This window comes from Coregonus clupeaformis, chromosome 16 (genome assembly GCF_020615455.1).
Source record: "Coregonus clupeaformis isolate EN_2021a chromosome 16, ASM2061545v1, whole genome shotgun sequence".
Taxonomy (NCBI): Eukaryota; Metazoa; Chordata; class Actinopteri; order Salmoniformes; family Salmonidae; genus Coregonus; species Coregonus clupeaformis.
In genome coordinates this window covers 10387300-10406013 of record NC_059207.1, presented here as the reverse complement: position 1 = coordinate 10406013, position 18714 = coordinate 10387300, and the positions used below count along the sequence as shown (strand labels likewise).

The window sequence follows — 18714 nt, the reverse complement described above, 5'->3', positions numbered from 1 at the left end:
GGAGCCACCAAACAAGACTCCGGCAATATGGAAGTAGGCTCGTTGGACCTCTCCTCTGTGTCATACCACCGGGACAGGGCGTCTGCCTTACCATTCTGGGACCCAGGGATGTATGTGATCTTAAAAACAAACCGGGTTAGGAACATGTTCCACCTAGCCTGACGAGGGTTCAATCTCCTAGCTGCCCGGATGTACTCCAGGTTACGGTGATCAGTCAGAATGAGGAAAGGGTGTTGAGCCCCCTCAAGCCAATGCCTCCACACCTTTAGGGCCTGGACTACGGCTAACAGCTCCCTGTCCCCAACATCATAGTTGCGCTCCGCCGTGCTGAGCTTCTTGGAGTAGAACGCACAGGGGCGGAGTTTAGGTGGCGTGCCGGACCGCTGTGACAGAACTGCCCCAATACCGGTCTCGGACGCGTCTACCTCTACTTGGAATGGCAAAGAGGGATCCGGATGCGCCAGCACAGGAGCCGAGGTGAACAGGTTCTTTAGTTTGACAAATGCCCTGTCCGCCTCAGCCGACCACTGCAAACGAACCGGACCCCCCTTTAGCAGGGACGTAATGGGAGCTGCAACCTGTCCAAAACCCCGAATAAACCTCCGGTAGTAATTAGCAAAACCCAAGAACTGCTGCACCTTTTTTACCGTTGTTGGAGTTTGCCAATTACGCACGGCCGATACCCGGTCTACCTCTATCTCCACACCAGACGCGGACAACCGATAACCCAAAAAGGAGACGGACTCCTGGAAGAACAGGCATTTCTCTGCCTTGACATACAAGTCATGCTCCAACAGTCTTCTCAACACTCGGCGCACCTGGGCTACATGCTCGGCTCGTGTAGAAGAATACACTAGGATGTCGTCGATGTAAACTACTACACCCTGCCCATGCATGTCCCGGAAAATCTTGTCAACAAAGGATTGGAAGACTGAAGGAGCATTCATTAACCCGTATGGCATGACGAGATACTCGTAATGACCTGAGGTGGTGCTAAATGCTGTTTTCCATTCATCCCCCTCCCTAATGCGCACCAGATTATACGCGCTCCTGAGATCCAACTTTGTGAAGAACCGCGCTCCGCGTAACGATTCCGTCATCGTCGCAATCAGTGGAAGTGGGTAACTGTATTTAACTGTGATCTGATTGAGACTACGGTAATCAATACACGGGCGCAATCCCCCGTCCTTCTTCTTCACAAAGAAGAAACTCGAGGAGACCGGGGAAGTGGAGGACCGTATGTATCCCTGTGCCAAGGACTCGGCTATGTAAGTCTCCATAGCCGCTGTCTCCTCTTGAGACAGGAGATACACACGACTCCGTGGCAGAGCCGCTCCTGTTTGGAGATTTATCGCACAGTCCCCCTGTCTATGAGGAGGTAGCCGTGTTGCCCTCGATTTGCTAAACACAAGTGCTAAATCCTCATACTCAGGGGGAATGCGCAGTGCGGGAACTTGGTTCGGACTCTCTACCGAGGTCGCCCCTACGGAAACACCTAAACATCTCCCTACACACTGGGCAGACCACTCCATAAGAGCTCTCTGTTGCCACGCTATGGTAGGATCATGGGTGCTTAACCAGGGAAGGCCCAACACCACGGGGTACGCAGGAGAGTCAATCAGATAAAACCGAATGATCTCCTCATGACCCCCCTGCGTCGTCATCGTCAGTGGTGCTGTGACCTCCCTGATCAGGCCCGACCCCAACGGCCGGCTGTCTAATGCGTGGACAGGAAATGGAGCTTCTACTGGCCGAAGGGGAATTCCTAACCTACAACAAAATGCCCGATCAATAAAGTTCCCAGCTGCGCCTGAATCTACTAGCGCCTTATGCTGGGAATGAGGTGCCACCTGTGGAAATCTCACAGGAATACTCATGTGACCAACAGAAAGCTCTGGGTAAGTGGGGCGCCTGCTCACCTGAAATGACTCCCCAGTGCGTGGCCTGTTGTCACCTCTCCCAGGAGACCCTCCCCAGCACCTGGCCGCGGTGTGTCCTCCACGACCACAGGTGGTGCAGGGGATGGCCCCCTCGGGTTACCTCTCCTCCTCTCTCTAGCGCCAGCACCCCGAGCTCCATGGGAATCGGCTCGGAGGTGCTGGAGGGCGGAATGGACGACCCCCACTGGGACGTCCGCGGGTAGCCAGCAGGGTGTCTAGACGGATGGAAATGTCCACCAACTGGTCGAACGACAGGTTGGTGTCCCTGCAGGCCAGCTCACGACGAACGTCCTCTCGTAGGCTACACCGGTAGTGGTCGATGAGGGCCCTCTCATTCCACCCCGCATCCGCTGCTAGTGTCCGGAACTCCAGTGCGAACTCCTGTGCGCTCCTCTTCTCCTGTCGGAGGTGGAACAGACGCTCTCCCGCCGCTTTCCCCTCAGGTGGATGATCGAAGACAGCCCTGAAGCGGCGGGAGAACTCCGCGTAGGTGATGGTTGCGGCGTCTATTCCCCTCCATTCGGCGTTGGCCCACTCCAACGCCTTGCCGGATAGACAGGAGATGAGGGCGGAGACGCTCTCGTATCCCGAGGGCGCCGGGTGTATGGTGGCCAGGTAAAGTTCCACCTGCAGGAGAAATCCCTGACACCCGGCTGCAGAACCGTCATATGCCCTCGGGAGCGAGAGCCGAATGCCACTGGGTTCCGGTGCTGAGAGAGGAGGACTGGCCGTTGGTGATGGGATGTTGTAAGAGTGCGTGGGCACCTCTCGATTCACCAATCGGCGCAGAGTGTTGGACACATCCTCCATGGCGGCCCCGAGTTGCCGGATCATGGTGTCCTGGTAGTTGATCCGGTCTTCCAGGGATTCGGGTGCCGCCGCTGTTCCTGCTGACTCCATGTTGGTGTGTTGTTCTGTCAGAAGGGAACCGATGTGGATGTGGTGGAGGAGTCAGGCGCAGGACACAGAGGTTAAGTCCAACAGACTTTAATAATCCAAAGTCAAATGTCCAAAAGTAACACGACCTCGACAAAACAAGAGGCGAGGGAGAATTACGCATACACGCGTGAACACTAAACACAAAACAAACAGAGTGCAAACACGTAGCTCCGAACAGCATGACAGTGAAAACAACACACAATCATACTAGTGCAAAACAAGGAACTTATACGACACGTAATCAACACACAAATGGACACAGGTGTAACAGACAGACAAAAGCAATCAAATAACGAAACATAGAGCGGTGGCAGCTAGTACTCCGGGGACGGCGAACGCCGAAGCCTGCCCGAACCAGGAGGAGGAGCAGCCTCGGCCGAAACCGTGACAGGAGCTCTCCAAACAGGTCAGGGACAAAGTTGTGGAGAAGTACAGATCAGGGTTGGGTTATAAAAAAATATCAGAAACTTTTAACATCCCATGGAGCACCTTTAAATCCATTATTAAAAAATTGAATATGGCACCACAACAAACCTGGCAAGAAAGGGCCGCCCACCAAAACTCACGGACCAGGCAAGGAGGGCATTAATCAGAGAGGCATCAAAGAGACCAAAGATAACCCTGAAGGAGCTACAAAGCTCCACAGCGGAGATTGAAGTATCTGTCCATAGGACCACTTTAAGCCGTACACTCCACAGAGCTGGGCTTTACGGAAGAGTGGCCAGAAAAAAGCCATTGCTTAAAGAAAAAAATAAGCAAACACATTTAGTGTTCACCAAAAGGCATGTGGGAGACTCCCCAAACATATGGAAGAAGGTACTCTGGTCAGATGAGACTAAAATTGAGCTTTTTGGCCATCAAGGAAAACGCTATGTCTGGCGCAAACCCAACACCTCTCATCACCCCGAGAACACCATCCCCACAGTGAAGCATGGTGGTGGGACTGGGAAACTGGTCAGAATTGAAGGAATGATGGATGGCACTAAATACAGGAAAATTCTTGAGGGAAACCTGTTTCAGTCTTCCAAAGATTTGAGACTGGGATGGAGGTTCACCTTCCAGCAGGACAATGACCCTAAGCATACTGCTAAAGCAACACTCAAGTGGTTTAAGGGGAAACATTTAAATGTCTTGGAATGGCCTAGTCAAAGCCCAGACCTCAATCCAATTGAGAATCTGTGGTATGACTTAAAGATTGCTGAACACCAGCGGAACCCATTAAACTTGAAGGAGCTAGAGCAGTTTTACCTTGAAGAATGGGCAAAAATCCCAGTGGCTAGATGTGCCAAGCTTATAGAGACATACCCCAAGAGACTTGCAGCTGTAATTGCTGCAAAAGGTGTCTCTACAAAGTATTGACTGTCATGGCTCTATTTAATACTGTGCGTTTCCCAGCCTCTGTTCTGGACATGGGGACTGTGAAGAGACCTCTGGTTGCATGTCTTGTGTTGTACCGATAAGTGTCCGAACTGTGTGCCAGCTGCTTGAACAGAAAGTTTGGTACCTTCAACACAACACCTTGCACAAAGACCAATAGTGATGCAGTCAATCTCCCCTCAAGTTTGAGCCAGGAGAGACTGATATGCATGTTACTGACACTTTCCCTCCATGTACATGTAAGTGCGATACGTGCCCCTTTGTTCTGAACCAACTGCAATTTACCCATGTCTTTGCCGCACATGACCACACAGCTGGGCAGTAGTAGACCCAAGAGACAGATTCCAACATCTGTCAAATGTAATACTTCCCCCCCCAAAAAACAAATCCTCCTCCAAATATGGTATTTTACAGGTTTCTTCTCCTTAAAGGGAAACTTACAAAGGCAAATAAAATGATTTTGGTAGGCAATTTAAAATAAATAAATAGATACATAAACGTAAGTGTAGTTTGTACAATACAGTTAGAGCAGAGCAATTTTGGCATCGAACTCAAACACATTTTGAAATGCAACATAAAAAAACATTGAGATGTCAAGAAGGCCAAGCAACACCCTATCATGGACAGACCTCTTCCCACTATGTGCTGTAGTCGATGAACAGCATTCTTACATAGGCAGATGGGATAGGGAAGAGTGTAGTGCAATGGCGATTGCGTCATCCGTTGATCTATTGGGGCGGTATGCAAATTGTAGTGGGCCTAGGGTGTCGGCTAAGGAGATATGATCCTTAACTAGCCTCTCAAAGCACTTAATGATGACAGAAGTGTGTGCTACGGGGCGATAGTCATTTAGTTCAGTTATCTTCGCTTTCTTGGTTACAGGAACAATGATTGACATCTTGACGCAATGGTTACATCAAGCTTGTGAGTCATTCAGGAGTATCCGTAATTATTGTAGCATCCACATTAATTTAGAAGTGTTTAGGTACATGTTCTATTCTTATTTACAATTTTTTTTAAACTAAAAAATGACATAATACATTATTTACCATTGATTTCTATTGGGTACAAAATAATCTGAAACACAACCAGGAATATGGGACCAAATACTACACTTTTGACTACTTTAATACACATATAAGTGAATTTGTCCCAATACTTTTGGTCCCCTAAAATGGGGGGACTATGTAACAAAAAGTGCTGTAATTTCTAAACGGTTCACCCGATATGGATGAAAATACCCTCAAATTAAAGATGACAGTCTGCACCTTAACATCATATAATTGTATCATTTCAAATCCAAAGTGCTGGAGTACAGAGCCAAAACAACATCAAAAAAATGGTCACTGTCCCAATACTTTTGGAGCTCACTGTATATCATAGTCAAAAGCGTTTAACATAAAGCGAAGCTATTTTGAGTAGTGCAAATATGGTCTACATTTGCATGAGCTCTAGAAAAGCGATCTGTGCTGTATGTACAGTGGTTACTGTAATCTAGCCAGTGGTAGGCTAGCCCCCCCTTTAATGTAAGCCCTCTGGGTTGTGGGTTTGTGGTATTATCAGGCCGTCTGGTGTTATTGCCGTTTGTGCCCTGGCATGGATATTTGGTGAAGAACCTCTTTATTAACACTGTGTATTGTCATAATGACAGTATGCCTTCCTTCATTGTCAAGGCTAACGTAACAGTGGAAGTTCAGGGAGGTCATTTCAAGGTTAACTAAGTGGTGCAGAGATAAGTGCGACAGACAGTCTCCTCATGAATAGTTAAAAGTCTGACATGTCATTGACATTAAGATTGTTTAGGGAATTTTTTTTTCTACAGCAGTTGGTGAAATTGTTGACTGGGCCCAGAAGTAGGTCATAACATTATTAAAGATGCAGTTCATGCCTCACACTAAATATTACATTGCTTAGAACACACACACAAACGCACACACGCGCGCACGCATTCGAACACACACTCACACAATGGCCAGACCCCGACTGAGTTCCTACAAAGAAAACTATTTAGTTTTAATTTCATTCAAAAAAATGACCAGTGTCCTGATATGTAGCTACGGCCCTGCTCACACCACAGGTTTCGTCTCCCTAAGCATAAACATGTCACATCATCTGTGTGTACATGATAGTATCTCCTTGTCCCCCCCTTTGAATACGGCTTTTAATAGAAACACACTGACTGGAAAATGCTAGAGAAAAGCTGTGCCCCAAGTGTGTTATGTTAGGTAATCTGCATAAGAACTTGTTTTTCAGGATAAAATGTAATTCTCTTAGGCCTCACTGGTGGCTGACTTTGTTAGTGAGTGCACGGATCAGACTTCTGCAAAAATAGACGTTCTATTTTGACATGGCAAAGAATTTCAGTTGCAATAGCTAAGTAAGAAAGGAAACTAAGAAAATATAGTATTTTAATTCTTCAGAGTCTAAGCCGTTGGGGCAGGTGGGGGGGTGTGGGGGTTCTAAGCTGACAAATGGAATTGTTTTAAGATGGTCATAGCATGGATCATTTAGCAATTTGATTTAGAATTTCAGGACCCCTTTAGATATACAAAAAAATATAGTTAAAAAAGATTTGATAAAATATTGAATTTGGCCTTTACTCCTATAGCCCATAGAAACACAATGAATAACACATTCATAAATGGCAAAAGACAGTCAAAAAATAAATCATAAGGAATAAGGTTTTGAAGTGTCTGTCCTGTATCTAGGAGATATAAGAAAGATCACATACTTAACCCCCTTTTTTTGGGTTGGCACAAAACTACCTCCGTAGTTCCATTCATTTTTTATACCAGTACCGGTTACCTTCAGACGAGTCCCGTGACACTTGTGGGGGTCGTAGGGCAAAACGGAGACGACCATTGTGTTTGTGAGAGTCTCATACTTCCACATACAAACACCGCTGTAGCTCGGCCACCTTCCACCGCAGATGCGGAAGGCCTCCATAGGCGGATACAGTGGATTGAGACGTAGCCCATGCAAAACCCAGATATCTCTAGCTTAAACTGACGTATTTTGATGGTGATTTTTTTATGATGTTACATAGATTGATGCACAGGTGCGTCAATAGACTCTAGGGGGTTTATGTATTTCTATATTTCATAGATGACATTGACGCTTCTATCATCTGTCTGGCAACCCTTCTGCCAGATATCCTCCATTGAAAAGATCAGACTGCATTCCCATCCCTGATCCATGGTCCAAGTAGCCTCAGTGCTGATGAAAACATCAGAGAGATTTGTGATTCAACATCACTTACTTGCCACAATGGAAATGAAACTGGAACCATACCAATTTACTTACAGAAATGGGTGCAGACAGCACCTGATCCTCAAACACACAGATCAATCCGACTTACGCCAGACTCTCTTTATAGATTTCTGCTTCACTTTCAACACCATCCAACCCTACATCCTACAAGCCAAAATGCAACAGCTGGACAGTGGACATTTAACCCACACCTCATTTAACTGGTACCGCTGGTTCCTTACTGATAGAGCTCAGCAAGTACAACACTCACAAACCCCCCCCCCCCTGGTCTGTGTCTACCAACTGTGTAGCACCAGCATGGCTGAGTTAGCTCACCAGTCCTTTCCATTTGGCACACCAAGGACTAAATGGGGTTGACCATCAATCATGACATCATTTAGTTGTCAGATGACACCTAAACAGTGCTTGAAGTTCCTCAGGTCCAACAGGTTTAAAACCTCATTCTCAATTAACCTGCTTATCGAGTATCATGGTGGACAGTGAGGGTATGGGATATATAAGAAGACGGTTGATTAATTATTCTGGAGTGTGCAGTGTACAGGGATCATGGACGTGCAATGTATTAATTAAGAACATACATTAAAAAAAAATGAAAGTAATAGACTGTATTTTTAGGGGGAAGCAATAAGGAGCAGGTTGTGTTAGATGTATTGTGCTATGGCATCTAATTAAAGAAAAAAAAAATTGTCATTTAGCAGACGCTCTTATCCAGAGTGACTTACAGTTAGTGAGTGCATACATTTTCATACTGGTCCCCTGTGGGAATCGAACCCACAACCCTGGCGTGGGAAGCGCCATGCTCTACCAACTGAGCTACACGGGACTACACTGAGCTACACGGGATGACCATGTTTCTTGTTGATCTGGCTTGGTTTACTTTGTCACAGTGCACCTTTGTACGCAAAGCACATTTGTGAACAACAGCCCATAAATATATAGTTGAATCTAATGTTGTTATATAAATGAAGGTTCCAACAGTATAATCATCATGTCTGACAAAAAATGAAGAGCACATTGAAACTATTTTTATTGTGTTACATTTGCATGTTAAATATCATACACAAGAGGGCAGTGTTGAGACATGAAAGTACTACAGTGGGGAGAACTTCCTGCCTTTACAAAACAGTTGAGCCTTTCTAAACAAATACAATGCTTAATGGAATAATTCTCTCATGTAAAAATATGTTTTTTATGGAAGTTGTTCATAAGGGGGTTTCCCCAAAGACCATTGGCCTAATTTACAGTTGTATCCTTGTATGAGAAGTACAGCAAGCTAGAATATCTTACTAAAGTATTGTTAATCTTCTTTATGGTTGACATACAATGTTCCCATTAGCTTTGGAGAGGTTGAACCATTCCTAATGCATAATCCATGGCTTTTATTTCCCCTCCTCTTTAAAGTGTTTTGTGGTGTTATTATATCCAGACTTGAGAGGTAATAATGTTGATGTCTTTTCCGAGCTGCAATTACTGCACAAGAGGTAGGAGGGAGGGCAATGTCAAAATGTGCTTGAACTTCCAGTGTGGCCATCCTTTGATGTTCAAGGAACAAAAATGCACCGCTTCAAAAAGAGAATGCCCACAGAAATATCTGAGAAAGCCATACGCACCAAACCTTAATGACAAATAAAACAATCATTATTTGAAGAGGGAACCATCAGCATTTGGCCCCAGTAATCATAAAATGGGAAATGATGTCATTTTGGTGAATTAGTGTACTTTAAACACCCTTTCAACTCTAAGCTTTATTCTTGGCAAAAATGTGTGAAACTGTACTTAGAGAAAACGTCACACTCTTAGCAGCTACTGCATGTTCAGAGGATTACTAGTCCAACTGTACCATGATGATGACATTGCTTTTGTTATCGCCATTTTTGTTAGATTGTGTGTGTTTTGAATTCCTCTTCTCTGTGTTGCAGTGTCAACACTGTCTGTCAGTTCACTCTGCCGTGCCTGCAAATGTCCTGAGTGAAAGCGTCCTCGGCTGTGTCTGTTGTTGAGTCACCTGGAAGTGTCTGTGTGCGCTTCAAGTGCAGCATCCTGCAAAGGTGACTGGGACTGTGGGAACAATGAATCACTGTGTGAGGAAGAAGGGCTGGCAGCAGCAGGATATCCCATCACATTAACTACACCCTCTTCCTGAATGGCTTCCCAGCAGCAGCATCCAGGAAGAGGTTGCCAGGGGTCAAGCAGCCTCCTCCCACGGCCATTATTCCTCCATCACCTGCATGCCTGCCGTTGTTGTGCTGACAACAACTCAACTGCAGTACTTTCTCTCTCACAGAGGAGAGCTCAGGGAGCGTCTGATGCCTTCTCTTTTTGTTATTCTGAGTAGCTTGTGGCTGTGTGTTTCGAAAAGACTGAGACTTAAATAAAAAAAGCTCATCACATGATTTGATGAATTTGTTTTGCCACTGAAAAGTGCTATTTACATTTTAATTCAATTGAATGTTGGTAATGAACAACAATATAGAGTATAATGAAGTATTATAATGTATGCATGTCGTGTAAGATAAACCACAAAGATTACATTTTGTTAACTGGTAATTTTCAATGATGCAAATTCATGTTAAATGTATTTCAGTCTGCACACCACTAACCTTGGAGATGTTTCTCCAGTGGCAGACGTCATTCATGATCTCTTAACCAACTTGGATTTTGTTTTGGCACAAACTTTGTTCCTAAAAGGTAAAAAAATGAATTTAAACTGTTTTTGAAATATAAATGTTACACAGCTTAATTTCACGGCACTCTTCACCTATGATGATACAGTCTGTGTGCCTTTTGAGTATAGCTATGCATTGACGGGTTGTTTTCTGGTTCTTCAAATACCTTTGCGTCCCTCATTGTCTGGCAGCCTGTCTCTTGTCTCTGAATATGCTAAGTGAACTAGGCTTAATGAGGAAAGGATAATATTTTCTGACAGGATTTAACAATAGGAGATAAGCAGATGCTCTGAGCACTTCTCACTCAGATAGGTATCTGAAATCTAGTTGAGAATGAAAGACAGGTGTGCAGAGATAATTTTTCCCATGTCCTTCTCCACATACTGTGGATTTTCTTTGATTCATGTGTTTATAACTACTATATATATATATATTGCCTCAGTGATTGAATGAGGAAGAGGAAAATAAATGTAATTTTGTAAATGTACTTATTGAAAAGAAAAGCAGCAACTGGAATGACTTTCTAATATAACAAACCATTGTCAGGGAATGAAAATATCTCGAATATAGTAAATATGAATTGATTTCCTTTGGCGCCATGCTGTTTGTTGTCTGTTTATTGAATATTGATCCATCACCGTAAATCTTGACATCGATAGCCCACTACGGTGTGTAATATAACATGACATGTATGTTTAACGTCCTAAATACTGTAGATCACAAATGTACCTGCGCCAGAGATAAGTGACTATATAAAGACCGGTTGTTTGAGTTATGGACCTTGAATGCACCTGAAATGGTCTGATTGGCCATTATCTTTCATGGTAGTTGGTTATTATGCCAGGTGATTTATGCTGTGCGTGTAGATCAGGGTTCTTCAATTCCGGTCCTGGAGGGCCGAAACACTTCTGTTTTTTATTTCTACCTGGTAGATAATTGCACTCACCTGGTGTCCCAGGTCTGAATTAGCCCCTGATTAGAAGGAGAGGATGAAAAACAGAGGTGTCTCGGCCCTCCAGGACTGGAATTGAAGAACCCTGATGTAGATCCTCACCCACAATGACCTGCATTGCTTTCCATCTGACACATCAATCATGTATCCCGAGTGGCGCAGTGGTCTAAGGCACTGCATCGCAGTGCTAGCTGTGCCACTAGAGATCCTGGTTTGAATCCAGGCTCTGTCGTAGCCGGCCGCGACCGGGAGACCCATGGGGCGGCGCACAATTGGCCCAGCGTCGTCTAGGGTAGGGGAGGGAATGGCCGGCAGGGGATGTAGCTCAGTTGGTAGAGCATGGCGTTTGCAACGCCAGGGTTGTGGGTTCGATTCCCACGGGGGGGTATAAAAAAAATAAAATAAAGTAACAATAATGTATGCACTCACTAACTGTAAGTCGCTCTGGATAAGAGCGTCTGCTAAATCATGTAAATAATAATAATAATACATTCAGGTCTGTCTACACTGGAAAGTCAAAAGCCTGATCGTGATGTTTAATCATGGGTGGATATCAGTTTCCGCAGACCTCTACTCTTGATTCCTTTCAGTTAATCAAAACATTGTTACGGTTCATATACAATACCTGTAGAGACAACATGGTGAAGGTGCACTGATTTCAGAGCAGAAACCCCAGCTTTCCACACAATCTTCACCATGGGCAACATGCGCAAAGCTGCAGGTCATGGAATAAAACAACTTCCCTACACCACTGAGAAAGAATATATGACTCAACAGAGAATTCAGATGATGTTAAAATATGCAGAAAAAAACAGCAACCTTACGTGCACATACGCCTCCACGTTGAGACAGTGAAAGAAATGGATTGGCTGAAAAATGTATGAGCACTATCGTGTGTTATCACTGGCAGGATTATTTTTTTCAGCAGGGCCTGAGAACAGTTGTCATTAAAACATCTGGTTTGCCCACAGCTTGCTGGAGATGGGGCTTCTGGGGACCCCCTCTAACCCAGGGTCTCAAAGACGAACATGTGACGCACAAAGCCGAGGCAGGGCGGGTTCCTGGTCCAGTTACCCTGTGCCTGACGCAGATGCCTCCCTTCTGCACGAGGTCCGTTTGGAAAGGCACATGACGGCGGATGCCTACTGAAGGCAAAACACTGGGCTCTTTAACTGTCACTCGTCACTATAGGGACTCAGCGCAGAAACACTGACTTATTCATGCTTTTAAGCAAGCCTTGGTGCATGCTCTGGCTCAGACTCAAGTTGCAGGTTTCTGAGTGAATCTCTACCTCAGCTTTACACCGTTTCGCCATTATAGGTCACCAGCCTTCCCTTCATTTAATATGCTTTCAGTTAAAGCTCATCTCCGAAAGAGCTGTTTTGCAAACTGCAACACTATTCTAAAACAGTGATGATGGGACAGAAATATAGTGATCAGCATAACTGTACATACAGTAAGCATAATTGGAAAAAACCTATCCTGGATCATCATCGGCTAGAGTCATCTTAGTAGCCTACTGTTTATCACTTGCAACACATCACCTGAACACAGTGGGTAGCTGTAATGGTTCAGAGAAAAGAGGTCCTGCTGGAATTAAGTAGAATGTACAATAAAAGGAATGCTTATTACCTGGGTAATAATTTATGTATATCTTGATAACATGTTACTGAGAGTATGGTGGCCTGTGTGTTGATGAGAAAACTGTTTCACTGCAATTTTCTCTGAGACCAATTAAATAGTGTGAAGCTATTCCCTCTCCAATGCCACAGAATTTATATTTTTCCAGCCGGAATGAGGTGACTGCTCTGATCGTCATCATGTGCCATTCCTACGTGTCTGTCTGTCTGTCTGTCTGTCTGACTTTTCAAAGGATCCTCCACTTGGAATGCATAACAAGTCCATTTAAACTTGTCACGCATGCTCCAATGTTTTTTTATTGTACATGTCAACTGGAAGCTGACACATCCCCTTATATTATAAACTGTTCAACAGTAGGGGATACTGAAATATATAAAAGTTGTAATTGATGATCAAACATTAATGTGCCGTTTGTTGAACCAATATGTCTTTAACTTAGACAACAGTATGAAATAATACAGTGCCTTGCGAAAGAATTCACCCCCCTTGCATTTTTCATGTTTTGTTGCCTTACAACCTGGAATTAAAATGGGTTTTGGGGGGGGTTTGTATCATTTCATTTACACAACATGCCTACCACTTTGAAGATGCAAAATATTTTTTTATTGTGAAACAAACAAGAAATAAGACTAAAAAACAGAAAACTTGAGCGTGCAGAACTATTCACCCTCCTAAAGTCAATACTTTGTAGAGCATCTTTTGCAGTAATTACAGCTGCAAGTCTCTCTGGGTATGTCTCTATAAGCTTGGCACATCTAGCCACTGGGATGTTTGCCCATTCTTCGAGGCAAAACTGCTCCAGCTCCTTCAAGTTGGATGGGTTCCGCTGGTGTACAGAAATCTTTATAACATACCACCGATTGATTGAATTGAGGTCTGGGCTTTGACTAGGCCATTTCAAGACATTTAAATGTTTCCCCTTAAACCACTAGAGTGTTGCTTTAGCTGTATGCTTAGGGTCATTGTCCTGCTGGAAGGTGAACATCCGTCCCAGTCTCAAATGTCTGGAAAACTGAAACAGGTTTCCCTCAAGAATTTCCCTGTATTTAGCGCCATCCATCATTCCTTCAATTCTGACCTGTTTCCCAGTCCCTGCCGATGAAAAACATCCCCACAGCATGATGCTGCCACATGGTGTTCTCTGGGTGATGAGAGGTGTTGGGTTTGCGCCAGACATAGCATTTTCCTTGATGGTCAAAAAGCTCAATTTTAGTCTCATCTGACCAGAGTACCTTCTTCCATATGTTTGGGGAGTCTCCCACATGCCTTTTGGTGAACACTAAATGTGTTTGCTTATTTTTTTCTTTAAGCAATGGCTTTTTTCTGGCCACTCTTCCATAAAGCCCAGCTCTGTGGAGTGTACGGCTTAAAGTGGTCCTATGGACAGATTCTCCAAACTCCGCTGTGGATCTTTGCAGCTCCTTCAGGGTTATCTTTGGTCTCTTTGTTGTCTCTCTGATTAATGCACTCCTTGCCTGGTCCGTGAGTTTTGGTGGGCGGCCCTCTATTGGCAGGTTTGTTGTGGTGCCATATTCTTTCCATTTTTAAATAATGGATTTAACGGTGCTCTGTGGGATGTTCAAAGTTTCAGATATTTTTTTATAACCCAACCCTGATCTGTACTTCTCCACAACTTTGTCCTTGACCTGTTTGGAGAGCTCCTTGGTCTTCATGGTGTCGCTTGCTTGGTGGTGCTCCTTGCTTAGTGGTGTTGCAGACTCAGATCATGTGACAGATCATGTGACACTTAGATTGCACACAGGTGGATTTTATTTAACTAATTATGTGACTTCTGAAGGTAATTGGTTGCACCAGATCTTCATAGCAAAGGGGGTGAATACATATGCACGCACAACTTTTTCGTTATTTATTTTTTAGAATTTTTTGAAACATGTAATTTTTTTCATTTCACTTCACCAATTTGGACTATTTTGTGTATGTCCATTACATTAAATCCAAATAAAAATATATTTAAATGACAGATTGTAATGCAACAAAATAGGAAAAACGCCAAGGGGTATGAATACTTCTGCAAGGCACTGTAACTGGCTCTTGGAGCATGGGTGACTGTTTCTCTCTTATTTGCTGTATTTGCAAAGGGACTCTAGTCAAGGGATGTTTCTCAATATGTATATGGTCCCCTGTAGCTCAGTTGGTAGAGCATGGTGCTTGCAACGCCAGGGTTGTGGGTTCGTTTCCCACGGGGAGCCAGTATGAAAATGTATGCACTAACTGTAAGTCGCTCTGGATAAGAGTGTCTGCTAAATGACTAAAATGTACAGTAGCTGAGACTGCATGTGGCAGTAGCTGAGACTGCATGTGGCAGGGCCCCATACCTTTCCTATACAGTAGCTGAGACTGCATGTGGCAGGGCCCCATACCTTTCCTATACAGTAGCTGAGACTGCATGTGGCAGGGCCCCATACCTTACATAGCTGTCTCATTGCCACAGCAGGTGAACAACAGCAAAGCGTTCCTGGTAACGAAAAGGAAAGTTCCTGGTAACTTAAATCCAAAGCCTGGGCAACCTGTTACCAGTCATGATTTAGAGAAACAATGGACAATTCCATTGACAAGTCAAGCTAATGCATCAGTGGCTGTGTCCTCCCAAAATAGGCATTTGAACACACAAGATTAGTACATCTGGGATGGCTGTATCTTCACAGCGAGATCAGCTTTGATACCTAGACATATTTCAAGGGTTCAAGCTAGCCCAAGTGTATAACCCAGGTGTATTCATACCCACGCAAAACACTTATAGAATATCAAAGGTTGTCAAGCTAGTAGGAGCATACATACAGTGCCTTCAGAAAGTATTCACACCCCTTGACTTTTTTCACATTTTGTTGTGTTACAGCCTGAATTTAACATGGATTAAATTGAGATTTTGTGTCACTGGCCTACTCACAATACCCCATAATGTCAAAGTGGAATTATGTTTTTAGAAATGTTTACAAATTAATAACAAATTAGAAGCTGGAATGTCTTGAGTCAATAAGTATTCAAGCCGTTTGTTATGGCAAAAATGTGCTTAACAAGTCACATAATAAGTTGCATGGACTCGGTGTGCAATAACAGGATTTTTGAATGACTACCTCATCTCTGTACCCCACACATACAATTATCTGTAAGGTCCCTCAGTCGAGCGGTGGATTTCAAACACAGATTCAATCACAAAGACCAGGGAGGTTTTCCAATGCCTCGCAAAGAAGGGCACCTATTGGTAGGGCTAAAAATAAAGGTGACGTTATTAATTGTACTTTGGATGGTGTATCAATATACCCAGTCACTACAAAGACACAGGCGTCCTTCCTAACTCAGTTGCTGGAGAGGAAGGAAACCGCTCAGGGATTTCACCATGAGACCAATGGTGACTTTAAAACAGTTACAGAGTTTAATGGCTGTGATTGGATAGATCAGCAACATTGTATTTACTCCACAATATTAACCTAATTGACATAGTGAAAAGAAGGATGGCTGTACAGAATACAAATATTACAAAACATGCATCCTGTTTGCAACAAGGCACTAAAGTAATACTGCAAAAAAGGTGGGAAAGCAATAAATTTTTGTCCTGAATACAAAGTGTTATGTTTGGGGCAAATCCAATACAACACATTAGTCATTTAGCAGACGCTCTTATCCAGAGTGACTTACAGTTAGTGAGTGCGTTCATTTTCATACTGGCCCCCCGTGGGAAACGAACCCACAACCCTGGCGGTGCAAGCGCCATGCTCTACCAACTGAGCTACAGGGGAAATCTACACTGGAGTTGCTCACCAAGAAGACAGTGAATGTTCCTGAGTGGCCGAGTTACGGTTTGGACTTAAATCTGCTTGAAAATCTATGGCAAGACTTGAAAATGGTTGTCTAGCAATGATTAACAACCAATTTGACAGAGCTTGAATTATTTTTTAAAGAATAACTGTCAAATGTTGCACAATCCAGGTGTGGAAAGCTCTTAGAGACTTACCCAGAAATACTCACAGCTGTAATCGCTGCCAAAGGTGCTTCTACAAAGTATTGACTCAGGTGTGTGTATACTTATGTAAATGAGATATTTCTGTATTTCATTTTCAATAAATTTGCTAAAATTTCTAAAAACATGTTTTCACTTTGTCCTTATAGGGTATTGTGTGTAGATGGGTGAGATGTTTATTCATTTAATCCATTTAGAATTCTGTCTGTAACACAACAAAATGTGGAATAAGTCAAGGGGTATGAATACGATTGTTACATTAACATTCCAAATGTAACACTATAATCAAAGTACTTTTTACTCTCTGTAGAGTGGCACCATGTGTTATCTGAGGTGGTGTTAAAATGTACTCTTTAAGTGTTGATTTAACACTGCAAAATGTACTGTGTACAGATTAAATATGTTATGATGAACATCACAGGATGGTGAAAGTGCACGGTGATGAGTTTGATGCTCCTTTCCATTTAATATCGAGGGGTCTTATTCTGGTGATCGATCCCTGGCAACCATTTGACAAATTAAAATAATCAAGCTTTTATCCATAATAATCTCATCATGTAGGCTAGCCTACCCGAACACTGTACCTGCAAGCTTTTAGCTAGTCAAAGATTGAGGGGGTTCGATTAATCTTGGCTGGTCACCCGTACGTACATGCATGCAACACGGAGTACCTGGATACAGCCCTTTGCTGTGGTATATTGGCCATACCACAAACCCCTGAGGTGCCTTATTGCTATTATAAACTGGTTAGTCCCGTGTAGCTCTGATGGTAGAGCATGGCGCTTGCAACGCCAGGATTGTGGGTTTGATTCCCACGGGGGACCAGTATGAAAAAAATGTGTATGCACTCACTAACTGTAAGTCGCTCTGGATAAGAGCGTCTGCTAAATGACTAAAACGTAAATGTTACTGACATAATTAGAACAGTAAAAACTCATGTTTTGTGGTATACGGTCTGATATACCACAGCTTTCAGCCAATCATCATTCAGGGATCGAACCACCCAGTTTATGAATTATAATAGCACGCCTATAATACAATTTGTTGCAGCAAGCATCTGGACTAGTGGCTATCTGGGACACAATTAACAGAGCCATCACAGGTGTTCTGATATTAGCCTACATAAAGCAAACACTCCCAAGCTGAGCATGCACCATTATGAATCCTTGGCCTTCTTAGAGTGTAAGCCCCTGGTTACAGATGGTAAGCCTGATTTAATTGTGCCTTGCTTCCATGTTTTTAGGTGTAGAAGACTATAAACAAAAGGAAGGGAAAGGAAGTGAAAGGGGGATACATAGTCAGTTGTACAACTGAACGCATTCAACTGAAAAGTGTCTTCCGCATTTAACCCAACCCCTCTGAATCAGTAGCTGCAACTTCAGCGGGATTTGCTGTTATTCTGACAAGGGGCCCAAAACTGATTGGCTACTATGTCATGTGGAACCGACTGAAGGGCGATTATAAACTCTGTGCAGTGGCTGGAGAGGATGGGACCACCGGAGTGGGGTCTCCCATTGATGAAGACAAGAGAGGCTTTGAACCTGGTTGCATTCATTCCCTTTCGCATTGGCCAGGCACAGAAATCTCAAAACAATAGGTGTACCATGCGTAACTGTGGGCATCATCATTGTCACCCCAATATTGTTTCTGACACTTTGTGTGCGAGCCAAAAATGGCTCACTTTTCCATATGGAATAAATACAGTTTGTTGTAATGTTGTTGTGTCTCTTTTAAACTAATAATATAGCCTGCACAATAATTTTATTTGGACATTTAGCCTATAGTGGTTTATTGTTTTGTATTGTGTATTTTCGTGGAGTACCAATGTAAATTCTAAAAATACAGTCGTCTATAAAGTGGTACCCGTGAAACAAAAGATCCTATTTCACTAGCACGCTCCAGTCTAGGGCGTATAGCTCCTCCCTGTGTGTAGCGGGTGACAGCTGGGAT

The 18714-nt window shown here is 43.7% G+C and overlaps 1 non-coding gene across 1 annotated transcript; it reads right to left on the bottom strand.

Annotated features, from left to right (window-relative positions):
• Positions 1 to 8276: 8276 nt before the first annotated feature.
• On the bottom strand, positions 8277 to 8350 carry trnag-ucc. Its single transcript has one exon. It is a non-coding gene; the product is annotated as a tRNA-Gly (tRNA).
• Between the last annotated feature and the right edge of the window lie 10364 nt (positions 8351 to 18714).